Consider the following 20,145-nt stretch of genomic DNA (forward strand, 5'->3'; position numbering starts at 1 on the left):
AGTGTTAAATGAGTCAGCCATTCACTGAGCAAACATCATTTCATTTAAATTACACTGTGCTATTTTATCTTGACCCGCAACCCAATGCAACTCATTGTAATACATTATCACATACAAGATAGTTGGCTCATTAATAATACCCCAGGAAGGAGACAGGGGTAAACAATGAAAACTCCCACACATTAGCACCATAATGTACTACAGTATTTTTCTTTCCTTTCATCAGAATCCTCCATGTAATTAAATCCCAAGTAAGTCAGCAAACAAATCCCTCAGCTTCTTTTATTGTACTTTTTTTTTCTGAAGTGAATTAGTTATTTTTCATACTAAGTAGCAACTAAGCACAAGTCCTAGATGGAGATGAACATTTTCCTACAGACAATAAATATTCATTGAGTGCTTGTGATAAGCAAGGCATCAGCACTCTGGAGTTGCAGCAGTAAAGACACATTGCTGATAAATGCTGCGATGAATGCCAACCTGGATGAAGGAATAGAGAGCATTTGGGTGGAAAGTGAAAGCCTCATTAAGGAACATACAGGTAAGCTGAGACTGTAATGGCAAGATGGGGCCAGGCTTGCAGTGACCTGGAGAAAATGTGTTCCTGGTTGAATCAATAGCTAGGTTAAAACCCTGAAGTGAACCAAACTTGTTGACCAGAGAAATGTAAGGAATGACCGTGGGTCTGGAGTGTAACGAGGGAAAGCCAAGATTCTTGGGGGTGAGTGAGGCAGCTAGTGGGATTCACTGTCTGACATTGGAGGTCATGGTGGGGGTTGGAGTCTAATCTCGGTGCTATGAGAAGTCATGGAATTTTGAAATCTTTGATGTGCTTTGTATTTTAAGAGATCCACTCTGCTTGATGGGGTTGAGATGGGATCAGGAGAAGAAGCAGGGTGACCGGCTATGTGGCTGGTACTGCAGTCATCCAGCTGGGGTGATGGTGGCTTGGTTGGTAGTGCTGGAGGTGGAGAAACGTGGATGGATTTAGGACCCATTCTGGATGTGGGGTTGATGGGGCTTAGTGAGGGTGACATAGAGGGAGGGTGAGTGAATGAGAGAGTTGAGGCTGAGTCCTAAATTTTTGCCTCACAGTTTTCTCTTCCAACCTCTGAAGGATAAGGCTGGGATAAAGAAAAACAGGTTGACCAGGACGTTGAGATCTGTCTGGAACTTCCAAACACAACACTATGATAATTATTATAGGAGGTTTTATTCTTTACGAAACATCGTCTCTTCTGACTTGTGATACTTCTCAAGCCACATGCTAGTTGCCCTCTTTTCAAGTTAAAACCTATGGATTAATTAATCCACTATCAATTAATTAATCCACTATTAATTAATTAATCCACTATCAATTAATTAATCCACTATTAATTAATTAATTCCACTATCACTTTGCAATAGCCCGGCCTCATTCTATCTCAGCATGTGAGAGAGGTTTTTTAAGCCAGTCATCTAAATATCAGTGGTGCCCAGGTCACCTAGTATAGACCTAGAAATTGCCTAATAAATGTCTGGAATTGAATTGTAAAAGGATTTAGGGCAAAGCCTCTCTTGTGTGGTCTGCAGTCCCGCATGGTTCTGTGAACTGTTACAGGTCCATGGTAAGATAAGTCTGCAACTGAAGAGTAAACATTTTGAAACTTTTATGGCAAAGTGAAATTGCTGTGACACCCAAGCAGCCTGTCATTTTCCCATTAATTTACTTTTATTCTATTTTATAATGAATGTAGCCATCTAAGATAGATTGGAAATTCTCAGACAAAAAGAACTGATTTTTCACCCCCGACCCTTCAAGAAGCACTGGTTGAGGACACTAAACAGTATCATGGCCTTTCCAAGAGAGGAAAGTGTGGCGGCTGCACTCGGTAGGTCGGGTGTTAGGAGGCAGCAGAGCCAGTTCTTGCTCTTTGTTGCTTTGGTTTCTTCCAGTCACAAGTGGGTTCTGGGTTGCCCAGGACATGCCTGATATGTGTCACCCCGGAAAAGCCGAAACAGGAAGTGAGTGAAGGAATTCCAGGAGTGTGCATTGTGGGGAAGCATGAAACTGTGCTCAGTTGTGTCTGACTTTTTGCAACCCCATGAACCACAGCATGCCAGGCCTCCTTGTCCATAACCAACTCCCAGAGTTCACTCAAACTCATGTCCATTGAGTCGGTGATGCCATCTAACCATCTCATCCTCTGTCGTCCCCTTCTCCTCCTGCCCCCAATCCCTCCCAGCATGAGGGTCTTTTCAAATGAGTCAGCTCTTTGCATCAGGTGGCCAAAATATTGGAGTTTCAGCTTCAACATCAGTCCTTCCAATGAACACCCAGGACTGATCTCCTTTAGGATGGACTGGTTGGATCTCCTTGCAGTCCAAGGGACTCTCAAGAGTCTTCTCCAACACCACAGTTCAAAAGCATCAATTCTTCGGCGCTCAGCTTTCTTTATGGTTCAACTCTCACATCCATACATGACTACTGGGAAAACCATAGCCTTGACTAGATGGACTTTTGTTAACAAAGTAACAAGTCTGCTTCTTAATATGCTGTCTAGGTTGGTCTAGTTGGTCATAACTTTCCTTCCAAGGAGTAAGCATCTTTTAATTTCATGGCTGCAGTCACCATCTGCAGTGATTTTGGAGCTTGCATAGATGATTGAAAATTGTGTGTGGACAAGACCAATTTCATCTATTTCTTCTCTATGAGCCACTCTCAGGGGGATATTTGAAATTGGTTTTGCAATTCAGAAAGCCGTCAAATGTGGAGTCGAGAGGTACTTTCTGATACTGTTTAGTTCTATTCCTTCATTTTTCAGATGAAGTGACTCATATCCTAAGGATATGTTTCGAGAGGAAACAGTTTTTAAGGTCCAGGAGCCAAGGGTAAAGGGCACTGACTGATCCTTTCCACCCCAAACCAAGCTGAGTGTGTGGGTGGTTTTGCACAAGGCTCATGTTTCAGTGTTGTGATTTGGATCAACTGTCTTCACAAATCCACATCTCTGTGGAGCCTAGGAATCTATTTTCAGCCTCTTGTTTTGACATAAACCAAAGTTCTCTTTAGTTGTAAATTTGGATTGGAAACATACGATCACGTGCTCTAGCAGCTTTCCTCAGTTTGCACATCTGTCGTTGGAAATATTTGCCAAGAAAACTTCACGAAGAGTCTTTTACGAGGAAACCAAGGAAACCAGGCAACCCACATGGTTTGTCTGCCTCCCCTCTGTATCCATTTCTCATAGGATTTTATGAGCCTTTAATTGTTATATTGAGAGTCATCAGGGCTTGGTGGATAAAAGGGTGAGTTTTGGGGTCCGGAAGAACAGGTTTGCGTTTAGCACACATTAGTTGGATGATCATGTGAATAACATCTACTATATTGGTTTAATGCATGCGTCGTCCAATGGGGGTAATGTTACTTACTTCACAGTGTTGTGGGGTTAAAAAGGTGGTGGTGGTGGTTTAGTTGCTAAGTTGTGTCTGACTCTTCGTGAGCCCGTGAGCTGTAGCCTGCCAGGCTCTTCTGTCCATGGAATTTTCCAGGCAAGAATACTGGAGTGGGTTGTCGTTTCCTTCTCCAGGGAATCTTCCTGACCTGGGGATTGAATCCATGTCTCCTGTACCGCAGATAAATTCTTTACTGCTGAGCCACCAGGGAAGCCCGAGGTTAAAAAGAAATGAAGCCTATAAGCCCTTAGCATGGCATGTGCATGCTTAGTTGTGTCCAACTCTTTGTGACCCCATGGACTGTAGACTGCCAGGCTCCTCTGTCCATGGGATTTCTCAGGCCAGAATACTAGGATGGGTTGCCATGCCCTCCTCCAGCAGATCTTCCTGACCCAGGGATCAAACCCACGAATCCTGCCTCTCCTGCACTGCAGGTTGATTCTTTACCACTGAGCGACTTAGCATGGGGAAGCACTTAGCATGGGGCCTGGCCTAAAATCACCACTCTGTAGTGGGCTGCTGTTGTAGGCAGATGTCATACCTCATGCAGGCAGGGAGTAATGCATGCAGAGGATCAAGTGAGGAGGTGGGCTGTCCAGTCAAGTCCAGTGTGAAGACCACCTGTTATTCCAACGTGACAGCAGAGGCCAGCTCTCCAGAGCTTACTAGATACTGCATGGGAAAGGAGAACCCCAGACAGGAGCTGTTGGTCCATGAGTGGCTTCCTTTGCTGGGTGGGCTTCCTCCCAAGCAGGGAATTAGAAGTGGTGACGTAATGCTTCCAGGGAGATCTGAGGGATCCTGAGCTCCACGTTGGCCGTCTCCAACCCAGGGGCTCATCTATGGGAAAGGTGGGTGAGTCTGTGAAAGTCGGTCACTGCTGAGGACTCTGAGTTGAACAGAAATGTTAAAGGCAAGCAAATGAGGGTGACGGAGATGTGAGTGAGAGATCGAGACAGAGGCTAAGCCAGTTACTAGCAAAAAGGCAGTCAGGTCTCCAAGGAGAACAGATGTCTGTGGTCAGGATTTGAATCTAACACCCCTGTCAGGGAAGACGATGTTTCATTAAGTGGATCTGGGTGAGCTCACCAGCCTTCACCAGCAGGCATGGTTTGGGGCAAATTTCTCAGCTTCTCTGTCTCATTTCCTTAAGGTATAAATTAAGTTCGTTCCCACCTTGTCAGCTTGTTGTGAGAATCAGAGAAAATGCATGTCATGTGTCTAGCACAGTGCCTGGTATGGCAAGGTGGTTAAAATGATACCTGCTGTTCTTATTTATTAGTGCCTATTCTGGTTCCTGGGCTTCCCTGGAGGCTTAGACAGTAAAGAATCCACTTGCAATGCAGAAGACCCAGGTTCAATCCCTGGGTCAGGAAGATCCCCTTCGAGAAGGAAATGGCAACCCACTCTAGTATTCTTGCCTGGACAATTCCATGGACAGAGGAGCCTGGTAGGCTACAGTCCATGGGGTTGCAGAGTCAGGCACGAGTGAGTGACTAACACACATACACACATACATTCTGGCTCCTAAGGATACAAAGTAGAGGTTGAGTGGTCTGAAAAGATGTACGCATGACAGTCCTTTTAAAGGTCCAGGAAAGAAAATGGTTTACTGACACCAACATTTCCAAAGCTGAGTTCCTTAGCATATGAAGGCCTTGGAAGCTCTATAATAAAAAGCTTCTATAGTCATATATATTCAAAAATATCTCCCTTTGGAATTTCAAATTGCACATGAGAACATTAAAGGTTCTGATAAGTCTTGCAGTAAGAAATCATTTTGCTTAAAGTTGTACAAAGCATTTTTCAAATCTCACTGTCTCTTTTTCTTTTCTTCCTCCTTCCTTCTTTCTTTCCTTTTTTCCTCTCTACATCCTTACATTCTATTTCTTTCCTTTCTTCCTCCTTCTCTTATTCTTTCCCTCATTTCCTCCTCCCTCCCTTCTTCCTCTTCTCCCTTCCCTTCCTCCCTCTTTCCCATCCATCCCTCCTCTGCTCTCCCCTGACCTTCCTGTTTTTCAGAACACCTTTAAGCTGTGAGAGGTTTTGACTGAGGAACAGTAAGACCTACTTGGAATGTCTGAATTTTCCAATAATTATAAAAATTATTCTTTATAATTATAAATTATTAATATCAATAAAATTTAATAAAGTAATCTAATAAAATCCTTGCAGTTTTCTCATCATATTTAAATATAAAAAATTGTCTAGAAAATAATGTCCAGTCTTACTCTTTGTCAATAGGTTTGAAAAATAGCTTTCTCTTTTGTGGATTAGCACAAACCTGATTTGTGACGCAGGAAACATGGGTTCAATCCTTGGGTCAGAAAGATCCCCTGGAGGAGGAAATGGCAACCTAATCCAGTATTCTTGCCTGGAAAATCCCATGGACAGAGGAGCCTGGCAGGCTACAGTCCATGGGATGGCAAAGAGTAGGACACAACTGAGCATGTAAAAGACAGACAAAGCTGACTGGATTTTCTAAAGCAATGTTTCTCAACCTTTGCATGTAAATCCCTCAGGGAACTTGTTAAAATACAGATTATGATCCAACAGTCCTGAGATGGAGGCTGAAATGATTCTAACAAACTCCCCAGTGATGTTTATTTAGAGAAGCAGAGTCTCAGGCCTCATCTTTAGATTTACTGAGTCAAGACACACACTTTTTTTTTTAAATTAATTTATTTTTATTGGAGGCTAATTACTTTACAATATTGTAGTGGTTTTTGCTGTACATTGATATGAATCAGCCATGGGTGTACATGTGTACCCATCCTGACCCTCCCTCCCACCTCCCTCCCCATCCCACCCCTCAGGGTCATCCCAGTGCACTGGCCCTGAGCTCCCTGTCTCATGCATTAAACCTGGACTGGCGATCTGTTTCACATATGGTAATATACACGTTTCAATGCTATTCTCTCAAATCATCCAACCCTTGCCTTCTCCCACAGAGTCCAGAAGTCTGTTCTTTACATCTGAAGATACACAGTTTCTCAAGATCCCCTGGTGATTCGTAAGCACATAAAAGTTTGGGAAGCACCGATCCATCAGGGTTTCTCAATATTAACTCTATTGACATTTTGGACCTGATAAATCTTCATCCTGGGGGCTGGCTTCTGCATTGTAGGATGTTTAGCAGCATGTCTGGCCTCTTCCCACTGGATACCAGTAGCATTTCCTTGCTACTGCTGCTGCTAAGTTGCTTCAGTCGTGTCTGACTCTGTGTGACACCGTAGATAGCAGCCCACCAGGCTCTCCCGTCTCTGGGATTCTCAAGGCAAGAACACTGGAGTGGGTTGCAATTTCCTTCTCCAATGCATAAAAGTGAAGAGTGAAAGTCAAGTAGCTCAGTTGTGTCTGATTCCTAGCAACCCCATGGACTGCAGCCTACCATGCTCCCGTGTCCATGGGATTTTCCAGGCAAGAGTACTGGAGTGGGGTGCCATTGCGTTCTCCAAGCATTTCCTTACCAGTTGTTATAAGCAAAACTTCTGCACAAATTGATGAGCATACTCCAGGATGGGAGGCAGTAAGAACTCACCCCAGTTGAGAACAGCTGGTCTAAATCCAACAAATTGTCTCATATTTCTGTTCCAGGCACTTAAAAAATTTTTTTTTGCTTTTTCTGGTAAGTGCCTCGTGGGCTTTTTGTTTTTTTGGCCACACCACTTGTCTTGTGGGATCCTGCTTCCCCAACCCGGGACTGAACTGAGGCCCCAGCAATGAAGGTGTTGAGTCCTATTTGACCACCAGGGAATTCCCTTGGGTTTTGGTTTTATAATTTTTTCTTAATGACATATTATTGACATATAACAGTATATTAGTTTCAGGTATATAACATAGTAATTCAATATTTGTATGTATTGTGAAATAATCCCCACAAGTTAATATCCATCACCATACACTGCCAGGATTTTTTTTCTTGTAATGCGAACTTTTAAGATCTACTGTCTTAGCAGCTGTGAAATACACAATAAAATATTAGTTTTAAACATGACTAGTAACACAGTCACTATGCTGTGCACTATATTCTCATGACTTGTTTATTTTAGAAGTGGAAGTTTGTACCTTTGACCCATTTAGAGATATTTTAAATAAGATAACTAAGTGATAATCTCACTTAATCTCACTATGCCCATCCATAGTTCCCAAAGCTGTCTCGTATGAGAATCACCTAGGGGAAGGTTTGCAGAGTCTGACTCAGGACTGGGGAGAAGTTTAGGAGCCAGTTTTTTAAATAAAAATAATATTTTAGACTTAGGTAACAATGTGTGCCAGGCACAGTTATAGGAGCTCTATGTGCATTAACTCATTTAATCTTTATAAAACCCTATAGGGACTTTCCTGATGGTCCCGTGGTTAAGTCTCTGCATTTCCATTGCAGAGAGTGTGGGTTCGGCCCCTGGTCAGGGAACTGAGGTCCCACTGGCCCCTCGGCACAGCCAAAAAATAAAGAGAAACTACAAGCCAACACTGTAAGGTGGGCCCAGATATTATCTCTATTTTACAAATGAGGAAATCAAGCCACAGGGTTTTCAAAGACCACAGAGTCGGTATTAGAAACTGCTTGGCAGTGCAGGCGGGGAGGGTGTCTGCTTAGAGGACTGTGCTTGGGAGAAGTGTCCCAAGTGCTGGTGTTCCTGAGGATGGCAGGGTGGGGACTGCGCAGCCCGACACTCACTCTCTGGACAGTTTTCCATTTCAGCACTTGGAAAGATTGGACCACTGACATTTTCAGAGCTATTCCCTTATGCCAAGATTTTGGAATCCTTCACTTTTTCTGGGAATAGTAATATAGTTGTCCATTTAGGGCATATTGACATATTTCCCTCAGTTGACTTCTCTTGCCCTTCTATTTCGGAGAAGGCAATGGCAACCCACTCCAGCACTCTTGCCTGGAAAATCCCATGGATGGAGGAGCCTGGTAGGCTGCAGTCCATGGGGTCGCTTAGAGTCGGACACAACTGAGCGACTTCACTTTCACTTTTCACTTTCATGCATTGGAGAAGGAAATGGCAACCCACTCCAGTGTTCTTGCCTGGAGAATCCCAGGGACGGGGGAGCCTGGTGGGCTGCTGTCTATGGGGTCTCACAGAGTCGGACACGACTGAAGCAACTCAGCAGCAGTAGCCCTTCTATTTTCAATTGCCTTTTCCTCAGGCTTCCCAGTTGGCACAGTGGTAAAGAATCCACCTGCCAATGCAGGAGAAGCAACAGATGTGGGTTCAATCCCTGGATCAGGAAGATCCCCTGGAGGAGGGCATGGCAACACACCCCAGTATTCCTACCTGGAGAATCCCATGGACAGAGGAGCCTGGCAGGTTACAGTCCATGGGATCGCAAAAGAGTCAGACCTGCCTGCATGACTGAGCCCACCTCTTCACCGCCCCTGCAAAGTGCTTGCTTTTATCCAACAATTGCTTGTATCTTGAGTGAAGGAAATGGAGATAGCATTTATGTCCTGCTGCTGCTAAGTCGCTTCAGTCGTGTCCGACACTGTGCGACCCCAGAGACGGCAGCCCACCAGGCTCCCCCGTCCCTGGGATTCTCCAGGGAAGAACACTTTAGTGGGTTGCCATTTCCTTCTCCAGTGCATGAGAGTGAAAAGTGAAAGTGAAGTCGCTCAGTCGTGTACGACTCTTCACAACCCCATGGACTGCAGCCCACCAGGCTTCTCCGTCCATGGGATTTTCCAGGCAAGAGTACTGGAGTGGGGTGCCATTGCCTTCTCCAATTTATGTCCTAGTGATACTTTATAAAGGATAAAACTGTATTTCTTAAAAATCTAGAGTTTAAATGATTAACATTATGTTACTGACACATTTAGTCTACTACAGATAATTTTTATTTCTTTTTACCTCACCTGGTGCAGAATGAGGATATTAAAGCTACAATTAATTACTTTGGTGAGCGCTGAATTGTGGGCCACATGAAAACAAGATGACATTTTAAAAGGCCTTAATGTAGAGTTCTTCACTTAGATCTTCACTTAGACTTTCCTCTAGCTCAAAGGGTAAAGAATCTGCCTGTGAGGCAGGAGACCAGAGTTGATCCCAGGGTTGGGAAGTACCTCTGGAGAAAAGAATGGCAATCCACTCTAGTATTCTTGCCTGGAGAGTTCCATGGACAGAGAAGCCTGGTGGGCTACAGTACATGGGGTCGCAAAGAGTCGGACACGACTGAGCGACTAACACACAGTCTCACTTAGATTGAGACATCCAGGGACACAAGTTTCTAGAAGTATTTCCTGGAGTTATTTCTAGAAATAAAGCTGTTTAAAAAAGTAAAGCTACTTTAAATTAGCATTTACTATCTTTCAGCACTGTTTTAAGTTCTTTAAATATATGAATTCATTTTGGTCTCTCCAACAGCGCTACGGACAGGTGCAATTATTACTAGCAGCATATAGGTGAGATCATTGAGACACAGAGGTTGTGCAACTTGCCCAGAGTTGCACAGCTGACACGTGGCAGAGCTGGAATTCTAGCCTGGGTGCTCTGGTTCCAGAGTTTGGTCTGTGGACCACCTTTACTGGATTTTGGCTGGTATTATATCAGCTTACTGCAGTAACGTGGTAGCCCTGTGCTGATCAGAACTTAAATTATCATTTTCTGTGTCCTTCGTTAATTAAAAAAAAATGGGTAACAAAGGGTTATTAATAAATGCTATTATCTTATTATTGGTTATTAGCATAACGAAATCCCATGGACAGAAGAGCCTGGTGGGCTACATACAGTCCATGGGGTCATGAAGAGTCTAAACGCCTCTTCCACTAAACAACAAAAACAATCATGTTTCAATATGTGGAAATTTGGGGAAGAGTGTGACAAGGGTCCTTAATTGTGAAGATCCTGGACAAACATTGGTGATGACTGCTCATGGGACTATCGTGTTGCCCTCCTGCAATGTTTCTGTGTCAGACGGGGCATTCACTGGAGGGGCTCAGGAGTAAATTTAGGGGTTGTGGAAATGTGAATGTAGGGGATCAGGGACTGGGGAAACCTTTAGAATCCCTGTTTGCAATTGAGGTAGCTGTGTCTATTGTTTCAATAAAGCTCTTATTTGGCTTTCAATAGAGGGGATCAGTCTTCTTTTTGGAAGTGAATATTGCAGGTGAACAATTTTTTTGTTTGCCTGAGTTTTTGCTTGTTTTTGTTTTTTCCCCAAAGAACTGAAGACAATCAAACATGGCCAGCAGTTTTTTCTCCATAAACCTGATCTGGCCTGTTAAAACAGATAGCTCTAAGCTTTACTGAAAGAACATATTTTCATCACTCTTTTTGCCCTCTTCTGACTATTCAAAGGAATTCTGGTCAAGAGTTCCCAGAACTCTGAACGTAGCTACTGTAGACCTACAACAAATTCGGTAGGTGCCCCACTACCCCCATAGCCTTGAAGCTGTTTTTTTGTGGAAAGTGTGATCTCTTTTGAAGAGTTTATTCCAAAATTATTCTGAGTTGAGATATTTCAGGAAACCTAGTCTTTTAGAATCCTTATTTGAAACATTAAAAAAAGATATGAAAATCAATTAACTTCACACATGAAAAAATTCTTCATATGGTTAATCTTCCTTTACATACTTTCTTGATTATGTTTGGAAGTAAATTGCTGTGATTATACCTTGGATGGAAAGGAATGTCTTTTAATTAATTTGAGGCATGCTGTCGTGATGCTGATTTGAACCATAGAATGAGAAATTGGGTTGAGAGCTACAAGTCTCTCTGATAGGAGTGAGCAGAAGTTGGAATTTTATTTTATTTTTGGTTGAGTGGTGGACTTGGAGTTCTGCTTTCTTAAAGGGACAAACTGAAAATCCCGTCCCTTATTTGGAAGTCAGGCTGAGTTTTATTGGCCTTTTGTTGCATGAGAATTTGTGAGGGCATTTTACAAACTTCTCCTGTTTTCTTTCTTATTTTTTAAAAAAGTAAAGACTCTGATGCTGGGAAGATCGAAGGCAGGAGGAGAAGGGGATGACAGAGGATGAGATAGTTGGATGGCATCATGGACTCAATGGACATGAATTGGAGCAAGTTCCGGGAGACCGTGAAGGGCAGGGAAGCCTGGCCTGCTGCAGTCCATGGGATCGCAGAGTCAGACACGACTGAGCGACTGAACAACAACAACAACAGATTACCAGGGTCATCAGCAGAGACACTGCCTACAAAGATACGGATTTTGAATGACAGAGCTGAATAGAGTGATTATATAACAATTTCTAATGATATGCTTTATTAAGGAGAAGGCAATGGCGCCCCACTCCAGTACTCTTGCTTGGAAAATCCCATGGACGGAGGAGCCTGGTGGGCTGCAGTCCATGGGGTCGCTAAGAGTCAGACATGACTGAGCAACTTCACTTTCACTTTTCACTTTCATGCATTGGAGAAGGAAATGGCAGCCCACTCCAGTGTTCTTGCCTGGAGAATCCCAGGGACAGGGGAGGTTGGTGGGCTGCCGTCTCTGGGGTCGCACAGAGTTGGACATGACTGAAGTGACTTAGCAGCAGCATGCTTTATTAAGGGCATTATCTCATTTAATTTTAACTCATTTTCAGCTGAGGAAACTTTGAAGAGAGGTTAAATAACTTGATCAAGGTCACACTGTTAGTTTATGGTTCAGCACATCTGTTTGATTTCAAATTTATGTTCTTAATTGTTTAAGTCTTGGTATCTTAGAAAATTGGGAGCTTCTCATATGACTAGTGTTCAAGGCTAAATTGCTAAAATTAAACTTAATTTAAATGGTACAAATAGTAAATAAACCTTGTAAGGTATATATGATGACTAAGCTATAGGTCTACCTGTGAGTTTTAATGTAGGAATTTATAGAGTTGGCCAAAAAGTTTGTTTGGGTTTCCATAACATCTTATGGAAAACCTGAATGCACTTTTTAGGCCAACCCAATAGAAACCAGATAGCCTTTTGTCTGTTTGCTCTTATGGTAACAGTGTTCAAATTTTGGGTTAAAGATTTGTTGCAATAGAAACTATTACTGATGTTTGTTATGAGGCCATTGTTCATTGCTGTGGAATTCTTTAAATGTCAGAAAAGTATAGAAGGTATTTGTATCCAGGATTTAAAATACATGTATAATTTAAAAAGAATCTGAATATGCCCAATGACAAAATCTTTGAACATTTTGCTGATAGAAATAGAGTAGATAATGTGGATAAGGTAGAGAGGTGACCTTACACTAATGTCAAAGACACCTATATTTTTAAAAACATTTTGTATCCTTTGAAAATCACTGGAAAAGTCCTGAAATGTTTTTGTTTTTTTCTCAGCCAGGGTTAAAAGAAGACTTACTCCATCCAAGGAATCTTTTATAGATGAGCAGAGGATTTGGCGTTATAGGTATGTGATCAAAGCAGATGTTTACTAAACTTGGGGCCATATTAAGAAGATATTTAAACATCTCCCAAAACCAGTAATTGATTAATACATGTTACATAATCTTCATTTTTCAGATGGAGAAACCAAATTTTGTAATAGTTAATCAGTCATGTTAAAGATTATCCAGAATATTCCAGAATTATCCCTCCTTTCTGGTAGTTAATTTCTAGTTTTTTGCAAAACAACTAAATAGCATTCAATTCTGAATTCAGTCACTCAGATGTGTCCAACTCTCTGTGACCCCGTGGACAGCAGCTTGCCAGGCTTCCCTGTCCCTCACCAACTCCTGGAGATTGCTCAAACTCATGTTCATAGAGTCGGTGATGCCATCCAACCACCTCATCCTCTGTTGTCACCTTCTCCTCCTGCCTTCAATCTTTCCCAGCATCAGAGTCTTTTCCAGTGAGTCAGTTCTTCAAATCAGCGGGCCAAAGTATTGGAGTTTCAGCTTCAGCATCAGTCCTTTCAATGAATATTCAGCACTGATTTCCTTTAGGATGGACTGGTTGGATCTCCTTGCTATCTAAGGGAGTCTCAAGAGTCTTCTCCAACACCACAGTTCAAAAGCATCAATTCTTCAGCACTCAGGTTTCTTTATGGTTCAACGCTCACATCCATACATGATTACTGGAAAAACCATAGCTTTGACTAGACATAGCTTTGTTGGCAAAGTAATGTCTCTGCTTTTTAATATGCTGTCTAGGTTGGTCATAGCTTTTCTTCCAAGGAGCAAGTGTATTTTAATTTCTTGGCTGGAGTCACCATCTACAGTGATTTTGGAGCCCAAGAAAATAAAGTCTCTCACTGTTTCCATTTTTCCCCCTATTTGCCATGGGAATAACATTCAGCTGGGTTTAATTCTTATATTAATTCCATTGTGTAATATCAAGATATTACATTATTTAAAAAATCACAAATGTACAAATTATTCAATACAGAAAGATTTGAGTGTCAAAAGATGTATCAGAAAAACAAAACCTCCTGCCAACTCAGAAAACCTCTCCACAAGGATAGAAGAGAAACAGTTTTATTACTGAACCAGCATTAAACAAGGACATGATAAGTATCACAGGCAATCCATTAAGAGATTACAAAGACAGAAAGAAATCTCACCTTTTTCTATAGTTTGTATAGCCAAGCAGATATACCCATTCCATACACATTCTCAAGAGAAAGGACAACTAGCCCTCAAGAGGACTTAACAGCACTATTTCCACATGTAGTTGTTCTTCCTAAATTCACCATGTAATGGGGATAATGATCTGTGTTTGTTAGTTGCCTTTATACAAAGAAAAAGTAAATTTCTCATATCTCCCGACAAGAAGTAAGTTTGCAATATGAATTCAGGAAGGGAGGGTCCTGTCCTCTCATGAAACTGAGAAATAGGGTCCTATCTTTCTTGATGATTACTTTTCAAAGAGATGGCTCCCTGCTCCTGGAGGAAACATCCCTGGATTGTAAAATTGGCAAGGGGATTATTTACCTTCTAAAGAGATTTACATACATTTTGAGGAGGCAGAGAAAGAGCTTACAATGATGAGTTTTTAAAAAGCTCAAAGAAGAAAGGGAGTTGGAGGATAGTGCCTTTCCATTTTCTTTGCCTCATGGAGAATTGCCTTTTCCCCCTTATTTCTAATTTGTATTTATGCTTACACCACCAGTATCAGCATCACCTAAGATTCTGACTTCTAAATGTTACACTTTTTCATGCTCTATTTGTAGCTTATTCAATGTTGGTGCTTCTCTTAAAAGTATAACGACACACACACACACACACACACACACACACACACACACACACACGATCTGGAGTAATTACTGGCAATATTTAGTTCTATTCTTTTAAGTCTTCTCTCTATGAAGTGAAGTCGCTCAGTTGTGTCCAACTCTTTTCGACCCCATGGACTGTAGTCTATCAGGCTCCTCCCTCCATGGGATTTTCCAGGCAAGAGTGCTGGAGTGGATTGCCATTTCCTTCTTCAGGGGATCTTCCCGACCCAGGAATCGAACCCGGGTCTCCCACATTGCAGGCAGACGCTTAACGTCTGAGCCACCAGGGAAGCACACTTTCTCTCTATGAAAGTTGACTTAAAAAAAAAAATCAACATCTACCCTTCTTTTAAGAGGTCTTACTGAACAAAGAGCAGACGGGTGGAAGTTACTAGATGTGAGATTTCTCTTTCAGTGGACTCTGACATAATAGAAGCCTGCACAGGAATGAGACGTTTCGCATAGCGTTTAATTAGGGGCTGTTTGGTCCAGTTTGATGTGGCTTGTGCAGTACTCAAAATAATCATGAGCACACATTGCCTGTGTACAGTTGAGACCCGGTAGTGTCCTCATCCACTCCCTTTTCCCCTGGGGAATTGTTGGTTCCTGACGACCAGAGGAGACGGTGGGGGTGGGGAGGGGGGCTGCAGACAGCAGTGTAGAGTGCAGGGGTTGCTTGCCTGCTCGCTGCTTCAGGGCTTCTCGTCCAAGAGGCAGAGAGATTAAACATTTAAGAGCCTCACGATAGCAGAGGAGGAAGGGAAACACCAGGGGTCGGGAGAGGGCCTTCCGAACTGCCAGCAGTTTAGTGCCCTCGCCACCAGTTTGTGCGAGTCAGGTCTTCCCTTTGATTATTCAAGAGTCTCTCTTACTCTTAGACTGAAAGTTCCCTGAGGTTGTGACCATGTATCGTGTCTCTTCTGTACTTCCTGTAGTGCTTTCTCAAAAACTGAAGATGAAGCAGGTACTCAGGAAGGATCTGGAGAATTTAAATGAAGAGCTAGGGTGATATTTTGAACAGGGTGATATTTTGAAACGTTTTCTTATTTTACACTTCCCTACATGTAATCTTCTCCCTAGTTTACTTGAGGCAATCCTCCTAACTCTTAGAATGGTTCCTAGAGGGGGGCAAAGAGAAAGAAGGAGTTAATATTCCACGTTTGGTGTTCAAATAGTGTTTTTGATTCTGCAGTAAGATAAGACATTTTCCCCCAGGGGGAAAAAGACATCTAGGACTCCTTTTTTAGGGGTCCCACTTCCCTGGTGGCTCAGATGGTAAAGAATCTGCCTGCAAGGCTGGAGACCTGCATTCAGTCCCTGCGTTGGGAAGATCCCCTGGAGAAGGGCATGGCAACCCACTGCAATATTCTTGCTTGGAGAATTCCGTGGACAGAGGAGCTTGGTGGGCTATAGAGTCCATGGGGTTGCAAGGAGTTGGACACGGCTGAGCGACTAAGCACACACTCACTCCCAGCATATTGAGAGGAGGCCTCAGTAGACTAAAGGATAAAGATTTTCCAAGTGTAGAGGCTCCTCCTTCTGCCTAGGACAGGTAGGGCACAAGACTTGATGTGCAGAAGGAGGCCAGTTTGTAGAGGAAATGGAAAATCCATGGTCTATCCCTCTGGCATAGGTGAATGGGAAGAAGAGGAGGGAGAGAAATGAAGTGAAGTGGGGGAGTGAGATGTCCTTTCTTCTGGGCCTGAGCTGGGGCGCTGGGAAGTGTGTGTGTGTGACTGTGTGTGACTGTGAGTGAGTGTGTGTGACTATCTGTGTGTGAGTACGTGACTGTGTGTGTGTGTGTGAGATACCAGCAGTAAGCTGGGTTTCTGGGTGTAGACTGGTTTCTCAGGTTGCCCGTGCAGCCACCTGTGGCAGCTTCGTCAGAAGACACTGCCATCTCAGCTGGGTTAGGCCTAGGAGGGCCTGGCTTTTTTGAACCACCCTTCCTTCTCAAGTGACTGAAAGGGACCTGGGATTTCTTCATACCCCCAGGGCTGGCCACTGACTTTTGCAGAGCCTGGGGAGCCTGGCAGAAAGGGGTTACTTCAGGGGGCAAATTGGGCTTCCGTGGTGATTCAGATAGTAAAGAATCCGCCTGTAGTGTGGGAGACCCAGGTTCAATCCCTGAGTTCAGAAGATCCCCTGGAGGAAGGCACGGCAACCCACTCTAGTATGCTTGCCTGGGGAAGCCATGGACAGAGGAGCCTGGTGGGCTACAGTCCACGGGGTTGCAAACAGTTGGACATGACTGAAGAACCAACACTTGCAGGGTGCAAAGGAGCCAGTGTTGCTGAGGACAGCAAGGCAGAGATTCCTGGCAGATCTTAGGGGTATGTCCACTGTGCCGGCAAGAACTAAGGTGAACTGAGTCCAGCAGACCCCGAGTGATGTTAGCCAAAGACTCAAGTGGCACCAGCAGAAAGTCCAGGGCACCTGCTCACACCTCCGTGGGCTCCAGGCAAGGGGTCAACCCAGCCTGTATCCTTCTCTGTGGATGCTGGCCGACATCTCAAGGACCCTGGCCATCTCCCCCCTCTCCCCGAGAGGTCACAAAGCCACACTGTTCCTTTCAGATTCTAAGGTATCAGCTCAGGAGGCACCCGGGACGGGGAGGTGCAGACTCTGAAACAGTAAGCACATATCCAAGCCAGCCCAGCCGAGATGGGATTCCAACTAAGACTATGTTGCTAGGCCAGATAGACATTTCATTATTTTCTTCTGCCATCAGCTGGTTGAAGTCCTGTGAGGGAAGCCGATCAAAACAGAGGAATAAAAAGGCTCTTTGTGCATCTGAATATAGTGTAAGTGAATATTGATCCTGCTAGTGTGGGTGTGTTATGCTTTTCTTTTCTTTTTTTAATTTGTAAATACTTTTTTTTTTTTTAATGGAGGATAATTGCTTTACAGTGTTGCGTTAGTTTCTGCTGCACAACAACATGAATCGGCTAGAAGTCTACATATCTCCCTCTCTCTTGAGCCTCCCTCCCACCCCCCGAGCTCGTCACAGAGCGCCCTGTGTCATACAGCAGCATCCCACGAGTTATTTTACACATGATAGTGTAAATAATCTATATCATATATAGATTATCTTACACATGATATATATGACGATGCTACTCTCCCAGTTTGTCTCAGCCTCTCCTTCCCTCACTGTGTCCGGTCTCTATGTCTCCGTTTCTATTCCTGCTTTCAAATAGATTGATCAGTACCATTTTTCTAGATTCCATATTATATGCATTAATACATGATATTTGTCTTTCTCTTTCTGACTGACTTCACTCTGTATCCCAGATTCTAGTTCATCCACCTCACTACAACTGAATCATTTTTGTTCCTTTCTATGGCTGTTATGTTTCTTTAAATTCTCTCGGAATGAACATTCCCAGCTTTCTCTGTAAGCTCCCTGTTGATACACCTGTCTGCAGGAGGCAGCACCTCTCAGGCTGGAAGGAATGTGGGGGAAAACTTCCCAGTTGCTTCAGGTGAGGTGAGGATAAGCTGGGAGGATTAAACTTCATTTAACCAAAGCTGCTGGCCAGCAGATCTGAAAAACGAATGTGCTTATTCTCTTAGAAAACCCCCTACTCTGCCTTTACAGAGGCAGCTAAATGTCTCATTTTACATTAAATGTCAACTCATCTCCAGTGACAAAGATAAAAGCCATTTTGAATTTAACTTTTGAAAGGAGGAAACACTAAAGCTGTCAGCCATACTATAGGAGCCAAAAGAGATTCTTCATCACTGCTGCAAATAAGGTTTCCAGACAAGAACTCTCTGTGTGTGTACGTGTGTGCTCGTGTTTAGTTTTGAAAGAGGCATTTAGGAAAAAAAAGCAAACTGTTATTTCTAACCTGGGAATTAGAAATAGCATGGGCATAGAGGGCCTACTCAGGGCCTGGGATGCAGTGGGGCCATTAATAATGTGGGGAAACTATAAAAACAAAGGGAACCAGATTTTTCTTCATCAGAAGTGTGCTTGACACCCTCAATTTTTACTAGTTAATTGTAAGAAACCATATATTCTTGGAACCCTGAAGGTGCACTTGTGCAAGCTTTGGAGATTGTTCTTTTCAGGTAAATAAACTTCCTAAGGTATATCTTTAATTCATTTAGAAAAATAATTCTTTTTTTTCCCTGAAAGTTTCATATGGTTTGTGAGTCTCTGATATTCATACTAACTAAAAAGTCCTATACAATTAATAAAGAGAGAAGAAATGTCCAAGAGCAGGCAAGTCAACTGCTGGACTGGTCATGGTGAGTTTTCGGAATCTCCCATCTTGTTCCGTCTCTTTCTTTTTTCCCTCTTACAGACCAGGATAAGAGTTGGTTCCTAATGGTTGGATGAAGGCTTTGTGAAACCTGGAGAAACATAAGGAGGGTGGGATCTATGCTTTGAACTTGCGGGGGCGCGGGGTGGGGGGGATCTTAAATGGCCAGCAGCTGAGATTCAGGAATGGCATGGAAATTGATTAAGCTGTAGTCAAATAAAAGCTGCTAACAAGAAAGGAACAGGGTGGGAAGAGAACAGAATGAATTGAAGGAGGATTGAAAATGGGAATTCCTGGGGGTACCTGATTACCCAGGCACTGCCTCACTTTCTGATTAATGTTTTGTGTCCACCCAAGGAAAGTCCTCATCTGTCCTCTTGCCTCTGAATTCTAAGCTCAAACGCAAAGGTTAAGCTTCCTGGGAGACTCTGGCAGCAGTGTGGCCTTTTCAGTGGGGACGGTTATTTTTGCCTCAGCCATTTTCACCTGGGAACCACACGGTGGCAGTGTTGCACCGTTCCTTGTGAAAGCGTCGCCCACAGCGCGGTCGCAGGCAAATTCAATTGCTCAGCAGCAACACGGGAGATGCAGGACCGGGTTGGTTTAACCAGCGAACGTTATACCTGCATTTGGTACTGCTGATTGTGTTTTCCATGGTAAAATATAGCAGACTCCAGGCAGAGTAACACATTTTCACTCCTTGTTAGAACGCGCGTGTAATTCAAGCAAATAACCTACCTGGACACATCTAAAATAAGGCTCACTTTTCTCCAAGAACAAACTAATTAGTTTTAGTCTATCCAGCCAACCACCTGCTTGAGAAGAACATTTAGTGTCATAAAACGAACCACCCACCAAGACATAGTATGAAAGGCCCACACATCAACATCACACGGCCAAGCTTAGCTCTGAAACAAAGCCTTACAATCTACACTCGTGGGTTCTCTTGGAGGAAACTATTTTCTAATCTTTTTGCTGTTCAGTCACTAAGTCGTGTCCTCCTGTGTCACCCATGCACTGTATGTAGCACGCTATGCTTCCCTGTCCTTCACTGTCTTCTGGAGTTCGCTCAAATTCATGTAAACATCACCATTAAAAATTCTGTTCAGAGTAGTGAATAAGCAAATGATAGGGTTGGGCATCTTTTTCCTCTTCATTAGGAACAATCTCTGAGAACACATTCAGGGTGGAGTTCTTTCAGCAGATTTTTTTTTTTTTATTGTAGTTGATTTACAATGTGTTAATTCCTGCTGTACAGCAAAGTAGTTCCGTTATACATA

The sequence above is a fragment of the Bos indicus genome, chromosome 15 (assembly GCF_029378745.1).
Source record: "Bos indicus isolate NIAB-ARS_2022 breed Sahiwal x Tharparkar chromosome 15, NIAB-ARS_B.indTharparkar_mat_pri_1.0, whole genome shotgun sequence".
NCBI classification, from domain to species: domain Eukaryota; kingdom Metazoa; phylum Chordata; class Mammalia; order Artiodactyla; family Bovidae; genus Bos; species Bos indicus.